Source organism: Oryzias latipes, chromosome 19 (assembly GCF_053564925.1).
Source record: "Oryzias latipes strain Hd-rR chromosome 19, Olatipes_Hd-rR_3.1".
NCBI classification, from domain to species: Eukaryota; Metazoa; Chordata; class Actinopteri; order Beloniformes; family Adrianichthyidae; genus Oryzias; species Oryzias latipes.
This window is the reverse complement of record NC_136255.1, coordinates 4,556,045-4,567,257: the sequence shown is the minus strand read 5'-3', so window position 1 is coordinate 4,567,257 and position 11,213 is coordinate 4,556,045. Positions and strand designations below refer to the sequence as shown.

At 45.6% G+C, this 11,213-nt stretch overlaps 1 long non-coding RNA gene across 6 annotated transcripts; it reads left to right on the top strand.

The window, feature by feature from the left end:
• Positions 1-1,843: 1,843 nt before the first annotated feature.
• Positions 1,844-7,357, top strand: LOC144988037 (uncharacterized). 6 transcript variants are annotated; one of them, XR_013651768.1, is made up of 8 exons: positions 1,872-2,774; positions 2,849-2,910; positions 3,271-3,317; positions 3,567-4,362; positions 4,686-4,832; positions 5,121-5,228; positions 6,385-6,555; positions 6,649-7,357. It is a non-coding gene; the product is annotated as an uncharacterized LOC144988037 (long non-coding RNA). The 6 variants fall into 6 exon arrangements; XR_013651769.1 differs by having other exon boundaries at positions 1,844-2,774; positions 3,006-4,362; XR_013651767.1 differs by having other exon boundaries at positions 1,856-2,910; positions 3,006-3,317.
• The last annotated feature ends 3,856 nt before the right edge of the window (positions 7,358-11,213 follow it).

Here is an 11,213-nt window from a genome sequence, read left to right as displayed (position 1 = left end):
TGTTTCCTCAATCCAACACCTGAACACAGACGGAGGACCACGAATCATTCAGGGCTGCTTGATCTGCTGCGACGTCACGGTGGAAGTGGGGGCCTGTGATGAGCTTCTGGGATGTCCCTGAACTGCAGAAGGTCATGGGGGGGGGGCAGGTAGCTGTTGGACGGCGCCGGACCTCATCAGAAGACCTGGGGCCTCATTTATAAAACTTTGCGTAGGATTTGCGTCAGAAGTGGCGTACGGATGAAACATAGGACGTGCGTACGCACAGAAATATTCGGATTTATAAAACCGTGCGCACGCACATCCTACGCATCTTTCCCTTAATAAATCACAACCATTCTAAATGCAGCGCAGCTTTTGCGGCGCCATGACACGCCCATAGTTGCCCATAAATAGTCTGTGAAACGCCCACAAATGAATATTCATTGATTGCGAAATCATGGCAAATACAGAGAGGAAATCAAAAAAACGTAACTTCACTCAATGTGAAGTAGAAGTTATCTTTGGCGAGGAGGAAAAGAGGAGAAAAGTGTTGTTTGGAGGGCACAGTGTGGGCATTACTAATGCCAAAAAGGCACTGAGTGACAAACGGGGGCAGACGCCGTAAATGCTGTAGCCTCACAACCTCGGACCGTGGCCGAAATAAAAAAGAAATGGTCGGACATCAAAGTCGAGGCGAAAAGATGTGTAGCGCTCCATCGACAGAGTGTGTCTGCCACGGGTGGGTGGGGGGGACGACACCGGAGCTGACCTCTCTTGATGAGAGGCTGACGGCAATTATTGGGGAATCCCTTTTAAGTGGAGTTGTGACTGAGGCGCAGGGGGAACACCGACGCGCCAGATGCACCTGGTGACACAGGTAAGAGAAATAACTAAACTGGAAAAGAGAAAAAAAGGAAAATGCAGGGAGAGGATCAGGAACGGATGAGTTTAGCTGATGTCTAAATGCCATCTGGAGTTTTCCTCCAGGTTTGAAAACACAATAATGCAAAGACAGAAACAGCTGATCCCCAGCATAAATGAGAGCCTCCAGGCTTTCCCTCTGTCCGTACTGCGCCGCCACAAACACAGGGGAGATGCCATGGTTGTCCAGAACCTCCCGGTTACTGACCTTCACCAGGATGGACACAATTTGGCCGTGACCCTGGAGGAGAGACGGCGCATTTACAGCTGTTTGTGTGTGGACGCCGTGTGTGTCCTGTTAACCTCTGCGCCCTTAGACAACAGCAGGTCAACCACGTCCATGTGCCCCCTGTCTACAGCTGAGGGAATTACACCTTTGCTACAAAAACAGCAGACAGCACCTGTCAGCGGCAGGTAGCAGCTTCACCTGCATACAGAGGACAGGACAAGTCATCTGGTGATGTCGGCGTGGGCTTTCAGGAGGAGGCGGACCACTCCCCCATGCCCCTGCTGCGCTGCCAGGTAACAAGCAGACTCCCCCTGGTGGGTTTGAGCGTTCACCAAAGCTGGAACTCTTTTGCAGGAGCGACTGTGGTAGGGAACCAAGATGGAAACATGAGTACGGCGAGGCTTGATGGGATCGGCGGCTGCACTTCTAGGGACGTTTAAATGTCGACATAACACAGAAACAAATGCAGAGAGACATTTAGACAATGAAAAACAAGCAGAAATGAAAAAACTCTCTGAAAAGTGGGGCATATTTTTGAAAAAAACAAATTCATAGCAGAAAGATTTATTTTAAAATGGCCAGAAAGTTCATGTCAAATGCACGATGTCTTGATTTAGCTGTACAGGAGGTGGGGATGTTGGACTAGAACAGGTTTCAGCCTGTCCTACCATCTACTGAAAGATAGAATTGATCTAGATAGAATCTAAAGACCCAATGCTGTTTTGAACATAATCTTGTAGCATTTTGGAGGACACATATAAAGAAAATTTAGAACAAATTTGCATTTTGGAATATTTCTTTAGTCAAATTGTTGGGAATCCGGAGCAGACGACAAAATGTTGCTTGAAAAAGAGTTTATTTGTCACGTAGAAAATACGCCGAGTGGGCCACAAGCTGCCTGCTCCCAATGACTAATATATACATTTGAACATGGACAGTGGAAATGTGTCAGTGCTGGTTTTATTGGATCTCATTGCTGCATTTGTTACAGTTGAGCATGTTTTATTACTCAAATGTCTGGAAAACGTGGTGGGTCTCAATGGGCCAGTACTTTACTGGTTCATGCTTGGAAAACAGAAAATATTTTGTGTCCTTTGGTAACTTTACATTGGAGCCAACAGAAATGACCCGTGGAGTTTATGCTTGATCTAAATTCTGTTCTTTTTAACAATAATAATGGATTGGATTTTTCTGCGCTTTTCCAGATGCTCAAAGCACTTACATTGTGTCCATTATTCATTCACTCCTCATTCATACTTGGTGGTGGTAAGCTACTGTTGTAGCCACAGCTGCCCCTGGGGCAGACTGACAGAGGTCTGGCTGCCAGATTGTGCCTACGGCCCCTCTGACCATCACTGGGATCATTCATGCACATTCACATACCAGTGGAGCCACACTGGAGTCAAGGAGGGTGAGGTGTCTTGCCCAAGGACACAACAACATTTCACTGGTGGGAGCGGGAATTGAACCTGTAACAGTCCCAAACATTTATGTGTTTATTCTGTTGTTCTAAATTATATTTTAATTTGCGCCATCTAGTGGTGAGAGCATGTGGAACAAAGTTCAATTAAAGTTCCACACGGACACATTTAACTACGCACCCAGCTATCAGTGCATTGCTGCAGCCACGTGAAGATCTCCGGTAAGATCAGTAGAGATCACATCGATGTATAACAGAATTATCAATGTAATAATTTGTTTATTGTGTTTATTTAGAAAGTTAAAGGAAAGCTGAAGCCAAATGAGTAATTAGCCCCTCGTGGATGTCAGCCCACGAGGTTTGTGTGCTTTTATTTGTATAATTTAAGATTCATATTTTGTAAGCTGTAGAATTATTTTTGATGTATATTTGTGTTTTTTATTTTGCTGCCAGTTCTCACGGGTTGTGAAGACCAATAAACCCTGTTTTAAACACCTCGTGCTCATGCTAATTCCTCGAGGGTGCTACAGAACCGCTGACCCTTTGATCATTGGATGACCCGCTCAACCGCCTGAGCCACTGTCGCCCCATTTCTTTTAATGTTTTATGTAAAGCAATTGCCTTTGTGTGTTCATGAAATGTGCTTGCCTCGTCTAAAAGGGTCTTTTTTTTGTTTTATTCTTTTACAACTCAATAAGTGTTTTCTTGACTCTTTTAGTCAGACGCCAACATCAGCCTTTCATCCAAGGATGAGGAAATGGACAGGTGAGTCTGACAGATCCTGCAGTCTCTGTGGTGGGAGGAGCCAGAATCACTTTATTTAGAGGTGTTTATCATCCTTACTATAAAGGCGGTTTAAAAATCTGTATCAACCGCGATCACAGCTTTAATCAATGAGGAAAACTAAGTTCTTGTTAGTCCTCATCATCAAACCAACGACTGCAGTGTGAGCTGATGCACCGTAGACTCTCCGCGCACGCCCAGACCTCCAGCTTCTTCCTTCTTACTGTGCAGGGCCGCCAGGATTTCTCGCATGCACGCACTGTGGCCGCCTTGTGCAGAGCAGTGGAGCATGGATAGATGGATGGATGGATGGATGGATGGATGGGTGGGTGGGTGGAATAAGACACCCACAGTGTAGAAACGAGCACTACTGCAGGTCTGTCATTCCCACTGCTATCAGACTGCACAACTCTGTATTATCAGGTCATCAAAAATGTGCACATATATAAATGTACCTATTTACTGATTTGTTTGATCTGATATCTGGTGATTTGCAATTGTACTATAACTTTATTTTTCTTTGGGCTTCCTTGATGGGTAAATTTCTCCCTGAGAGATAAATAAAGTTCCATTCAATGTCTCAACCAAAGCAAGAAATTAATTTTCTATTTTTAATTTCATTTTACTTAATTTTTGAAGAGAAAACAATTCCTTCTAAATGTAACCCAGGTTAAAATACCCTTAAAAATAAATAATCCAAAAAATAAAAATATATTAAAATACAAGAAAAACATAAATGGGAAATTGTTCAAAATGTCATTTCATATTTGTTCTCTTTTATTTTGAAAAGTTTTGCAGTCTCTGGGTGACGCGATCCACGTGACCGACAACAGCCAATCAGGTTTTTTCAGATGTGAGAGCTTTCCTGTACGTTAGCAGAGCGGCCATTATGCAGTTTATCAAACGAGGGAGAAGATGAGATGATCAGAGATCGATAAAAGTTTGGTTTTTGTTCATTTTACTCGGTGGTGAAGTTGGGTTTTGCCTGAAGAAAAAAATACTATTTTCATGTACTCAACGGGACTTGGTGAGTGTGTTAAAAATATATTTTATTTGCATAAATTTCATATTTAACAATGTTTTATTAGTAAATGTCGTGAAATAGCAGACTAAGACAGTGAATTTATGTTGTTTTATGATTTTTTAGTCAAGTTGTAGATGTTTTGGCGCGTTAATGTAGGCCTCGCGCGGACATCCAACCGCCATTACGTGATGCGTAACTTGAAATAGTTCTGTTTAAAAAATAAAATTAAAAACAAGGCGACCTTATTTTTATTTATTCGTACTGACTGCCTGGTGTTTATTTAGCTTATTTGAGTGTATTTTATGTTTGTCTGATGGGCCATGAAGGTTGGGCCGAATAAAGCGGATTGTTTTCTGAGATCCATGAGCGGAAGAAACAAGATGGCGAACCAACCCTGAACCATGAAAGTGATCCTAGCGAAGCACCAAGCGCCCTCTGCTGGACACTGGACAACCCTTACTCTACTGGAACTGGTAGGAATGGAAGCGTTTCTGTAGAATAACTGAAAATATAAGTCAATACCAGAAATGCTTTTTCTTTTTTAAAATGGCTTAATTCAAATATATATCTGGTGTGTCAGAAGATTCATAATCCCTGTTGTAAAAGTAAAACATGTTAAAGCGGCCTTTGAGCTCTCATTTGTTTCCTCAGCTGTAATAAAGAAAAACAGGAAAGCATTTAGTTGAATTCTTTATAGCATCAACCAAATGTTTTCCCTAATGTTTAAGTGCCTTACGGGTGAAGTTACACCTTTCCACCAGCAGGTGGCGTTTGAGTCTGTGAGGCGGTATGGAGACTTTAGCCAGCATCAAAATGGCAGAAGGACCAGAGTCATCGTCAGTCGACTTTGTTGCTCTCCAGTCTTACAGGTTGGTAAGGCAGTAAGATACGCAAAATGGATTATAGAAATATAAATATTCAACACATTTAATTGAGAGGTATCACTTTAGTGAACAAATACTGCACTATTATTTAGGGGTCTAACAGTACATTAATCCCCCAAGTATTGTTTACGCGTTTAAGATTCCATCCAAACGCCCTTCATCATCTCCAGATTGTGGAAATGAACCCAAACGACAGAAAAAGGTTCTGATTCTGCAGAGGCTCTGGGAGTTTTAAAACAGCGTCAACAATTCGTGGATTTTCGTTAATCGCGCGGGGGGGGGGGGGGGGGGGGGGGCGCTGTGGTTCACATAGAGCTGTTCTGAAAGTGTCTGAGTCTCTGTTCACTGAGCTGAAGGCTGGCTGGCTTCTGCTGCTATCAGGACAAAGATTCTCATCATTTTGTGCTTTAAATAAAAAGATTTTTACTTTTTTTCCCCATAAGTGTTGTTTTTTTTTTTTCTGAAAAAACTCAACTTTCAGGATTTGTTCTGTGGTCCAGAGTTCATGGGACAGCTAACAAATCCTGTGTGCACACCTGTGTTTGGGAAAAAATAATTTCTGGATGCTTCTTGTTGGTTTAGTCACTAACCCTGTTTAACCATTGATATTATATTTCATCCACACATTTCTGAGACCTCTATCTAATAACCAGGATCCAAACTTTCCTTCAAACTCCATTGTGTAGAACGTGGTCCATGTTTTCTAAAGATTTGCCTTTTTTCTGAATATTTTTTCCTCTTAAACTGACATTATTGAGAACAAAAACTGATCATGATGTAGAAATCTTTCTCATTAAAAATGACATTAAATATCCTTTAGTGGATTTTATCAAAGGTTTAAAGTCCCACTCTGATCATCTTTTCATTCATTTTCAGAGTTTCCAGTGGTCTCTTCACTATTATTTAGCTAAAATCACTAAACCTGTCTTTTTCTAGGACATAGTTTCTGCAGAGCAGCAGGACTTCATTAGAAATTCACCTCTGAGCTGTGGGCGGGGCCATTAGCATGGAGCCACCTCGCCCCCTTCCCCTAGCAACAAAAACAGCCAGAAATATTAGAGCTATGCAGCCGTACAGTTTGGATGCAGATTCCAGCTCAGACCAGGAAAACAAAGACCTTCATGGATCTATTTGTCTGCAGGATGGTGTTTTCCAGGAGGGGGGTGCCGTTTATAAAAACTTGTAAACTGGCCCACGTGGTTTGTATTTGAATAAAAACAGAAGTGCCTCAAGCTTCAGTCAGTGAGGCCAGAGAACATGGCGGCGTCAGTCAGCAGCTCCGATGCCATTCCTACAATAGGATGGCAACCCAGTAAGATATTCAGAAAAAAGTAATATATTATCATATACGTATAGCCTGAGATATATGTCCTTTAAATCAGCTGTCCCTTCTGTCTCTGTTTAGGATGGGAGCTTCCAGGAGGGGGGTGCCGTTCAGCAGTGGATCCGGGTTTGTGGTGTCGTACGATGGCCACATTTTGACCAACGCCCATGTCATCAAAAAGAGAACAGGAAATAGATCTGATTGTGTCCTCACCCTTTTCCAGGTGGAGCTGAAGAATGGGGTCCCTGACCCCTGTAGTAGGGGGTGTCAAAGATCTGCTCAAATCTGCATTGACTGACACATCACCTGACCTCATCTTAACCCTAACCTCCACCAAACCAACCCCCCCCCCCCCCCCCCCATCCATAGCATAACCTCCACCCATCCCTGACCTGACACTAATCCTAACCCCGACCCCAACCCAAGTGACCCCCCCACCCCTAATCCTAGTTAGGTTATGTGTATATTTGTGTATGTTTCTATGTTCTAAAGAATGTTGTACATTTTTATCACATGTATTAAACTGCCCTGCTATGTGTGTTTGTGTGTATAAATGTGTTGCTGTTTCTCATAGTTCCATCAAATGTCTAAATGTGTAAAATCAGAAAAAGTTAATAAAGGTTTTATTGTTTCATTCTGTAGATTTATTGTATGAATTTATCAACAGTTTACATGAAGTCTGTATTAAAACTATTGCTATAAAGAAAATCAACTTTACTGCTTTTCATGAATAGAAAAATAAATGTTTATCCAGTCTGTGATGGATTCAAATAAAGAGATGATAAAATCTTTTTTTTTTAACTTGTCCTGTCCAACAGCTGGGCAGGCAGATGAGAGCTGAGGGCCTCTTGTGTTGGACATATTTTACTTTAACAAGAGGGGTTATTAATCTTCATACAAACCAAAGGTATGTCTGGATAAACCCCTTTTGTAATTGAGGCCAAACTTTATAAATTTAAACCATGTTTGAAAATTTTGTGTGTTGGACCGGACGGAAAGAAGGGAAGAAAAAGGGAGGGATGTTAGAGAGGGGGGTAGGAGGGTGATAATAGGAGGGGAGGGGGGATAAGACCATGAAGCAGCATAAAGCAACCAGTTTACTGGTTGTTTATCATTACGGTAAGGTTCAAATGTAGTACAAAAAGGGCGGGGCCTGTCCACATACACACTGAAATGTTATCAACATACTTGCTAGCTGCAAAAATGTCAACATGTACACAAAACAGTGTTCACACACGCATACCTATGCCTTTAAACCAAGTAGTGTAAAATCTTTCATTCATTCAATCATGCAAACTATTAGTGCAAAGGTGAGCTAACACCTGTGCTCATGTGAGTGTTTATGTTCTTCTAAAATGGATGGTGGAATGTGAAAAGAAGGAGGAGGAGCGCCCAGCCACACCCAGACCCCCGCCGCAGCGGCAGCCGGAATCCCCCCAACGCCACACGGGAACAGGGAGGGAACAACCGCCCCCCGGGCGACCAAGACCGCCACCCAGGCCAGGGCCAGCAGGATCGCCGCGAGGCCCACAGAGAGCTGGGAGGCATGGAGGGAAAGAGAGCGCCGCCCCAGCCCAACCAGGAAAGCAGCCCCCCCTGCCGGGCCGGGAGAGCCCAACGCAGGGCCCCACCGGAGAAGGACGCCCACAGCCCCAGACGAGCACCCCATCACCACCCAGGAGTTCCGGGCATCCCCCCGCCCCAACCCCAGGTACGAGCCTGAAGTTCTCCATCAGGTCTTTGTTGGTTATTCCATGGAACTGGTCCCGGATCTGTTAGGATTCAGGATTCTTTGTTGTCATTTCACCACAGAGATGAAAGAAAACTTGTATCTCTGGTCCCGGGCCAGCCGTTTAGTGACAAACAGGAAGAGACATGTCAATGTGAAATATGATGATTTCTATAGAGAATTGCACAGCGGAGGATATATGATAGTACTGCACGGGGGGGGGGGGTTTCCAGTGATCTTCCAGAGTTCAGCGTCTGACTGCTTCTGGGAAGAAACTATTCCTCATCTGGTGGTCCTGCTCTTTATGCTCTGCAGCCTCCTGCCTGAGGGGAGCAGGAGGGAACAGAGTGGGTGAGGGGTGGGTGGGGTCTTTCAGGATGGGGGAGGCTCGTTTCCTTCATCTGGTCTCATAGATGTCAGTGGTGGTCTGCAGGCTGCAGCTTTAGTCACTCGTTGCAGAGCTTTTTTCTCTGCCGCAGAGCAGCTGCTGTGCCACACAGTGATGGAGGAGGACAGGACGCTCTCCACCTCACACCTGTAGAAGGACAGGACCTTCTCCACCTCACACCTGTAGAAGGACAGGTTGCTCTCCACCACACACCTGTAGAAGGACAGGACCTTCTCCACCTCACACCTGTAGAAGGACAGGACGCTCTCCACCCAGGAAATAGAGGCGCTGATTTGCTTTTTTGGCCAGACAGGAAGTGTTGGTGCTCCAGGTATGGTTGTTGGAGATGTGCACGCCCAGATACCTGAAGCTGGAAACTACTTCCACCACAGCCCCTCCAATGTGAATGGGGTGGAGGGGGGTGTCTGTCCTTCCTGAAGTCCACGATCATCTCTTTGGTCTTCTTCACGTTGATGCAAAGGTTGTTGTCTCTGCACCAGCCCTCCAGATGTTCCAGAAGAAAATGCAGAGGTAAATTTGCTGAAGAAATGGCTGAAAATGTGAAGATGTTGAAACTCTGAAACTTAAAAAAATAAAGAAATGATCAAAGTTGACCATAAATAAAGTGAAAACAGCACAAGAACAAAGAAGATATGTTAGTTAAAAATGGGAGCATCGGGTATCATCAAAGCAGAGAAGTTGTTCAGCACAGCTCACGTGTCTCGCCATGACGACGCCACCAAGCAGGTACAGTGGACAGGAGCTGTTCTTCATCATTTAGTGAGAAAACAGCTGTTTGTTTTGTTTGTTATTCCCTCTACAGTCCAGCAGGGGGCGGTGTAGGAGCAACAAGAAACAATGTTTTTCACTAAAAAGAGAAAACTCGTTAAAGTTTCCAGAAGCTGCTGGATCAACAACTGTGGGAGTTCTTGTCAGAATATTCTGATGAAGAGTACAGAGTAGATCAAAAGGCTGGGTCTGGATGTTTCTTCAGGCTGTGCTACAGCGTCTACTCTCAGGTGTGATCTCACTGCTGAGCGGCACGCGGGCTTTGACCTGCTCCGTTTCCGGCCTGGGCCGGTTCACCCGTCCTTAGATGACCTGGTCTCCCCGGGCTCCCCCAGAAAGACCATATCGGTACCGAACTCAGTGCAGACACCCGATCAGCACAGTCCACTGCAGCTCAGAGCTCCTGAGCTCTAACCATCCTCCAGCCTCAGCCTCCATGAGCGCAGATTACAGGCGCGCGCCACCACACCCGGCAGGAAACACAGATCAGCTGTTGGACTAAGATGCTGCAGTCACAGCATCTTAGTCCAAGAAAAGATGGAACTACAGAACTCTGAGATGGAATATCCAGACAGATGCCATCACTGAAGTTGGGGGTGAGTCTTTTTGCCTGTGCAGGTGGGGGTTGGCTTTTATTGGGGGGAGGGGGGCTGCCCTGGGGAGAGTCAACCCTATTGTTGCACTGCCTCGGTCCCGTCGAGGCCTAACCAGGGTTTTCCCAGGGGCGGTGCTCGGGGGCGGGGCCTGGGTTTGCTCCGGGGAGCGGCGCTTTCTTTTCTCCTCTCTCTTTGTGTGGGCTGGGGTGGTGGGGCATGGGGGCACTGCGCTTTGGGAGATGGGGCCCATGGGCTGGGGAGACCTTGGCCCAGTCCTAAGCGGGGGCTGGGGGACAGTTTTTTCACCAACCGGGGGCCAGTCTACCTGCTGTCCCGACTTGCCCCCTTCCTCATATAATCACTTATCAGGGTGATGGGGGGGGAGGGGGTCAGCCTGCGATGCACCTTGTGGGGAGGAGCTACCTGGTAATGGTCCGCCTCCCATGGTTGCCGTGTGGTAACAGGCTCCTCCCCTCTCGGTTTTAATTGAACTTAGACATGTAGGACCCTTGGTGGTGGTGGTGGGGGTGCTTGGACATCACTGCCAGCAAGCAGCAGATGTCTTCTCAGTGCTCCACCCTCCAGTTCTAATTGCACCCTTTAGAAGACACACCCTCTACCCCACAAAAAGTATGCTCCAACACACACACACACACACATGAAATGGATTTTTGGTAACGAGTGGAGCAAAGAGGACCCCCCCCCCCAGGGAACTGTGCTCTGTTCTCTTCGTCACTATCTACACTTTGGACTTCATGTAAAACACCACCAGCTGTCATCTCCAGAAGTACTGTGAGTCTGAAGGAGGTGCTGTGGAGGAACGGTCAACCATCAGGAACTTTGTGAGCTTGTGTGAGAGCAATGACTTGTGCTCAAACATTAGCAAGACCAAAGAGATGGTGGTTGACCCCAGAAGACCAAGAACGGTGGCCCACTTCCCGGAGAACATCCAGGAAGTGACATTGACATGGTCGACAGTTTCAAGGAGGTGTACAACAAACTGGATTGGTCCCTCAACACAGATGACCTGTAAAGGAAGGGCCAAAGTCTCCTCCATCTTCTAAGGAGACTGAGGTCCTTTGGAGTGTGCAGACCTCTGCTCAGAACCTTTTCTGGCTCTCTGGTAGCCTCTGCCTTTCTTTAT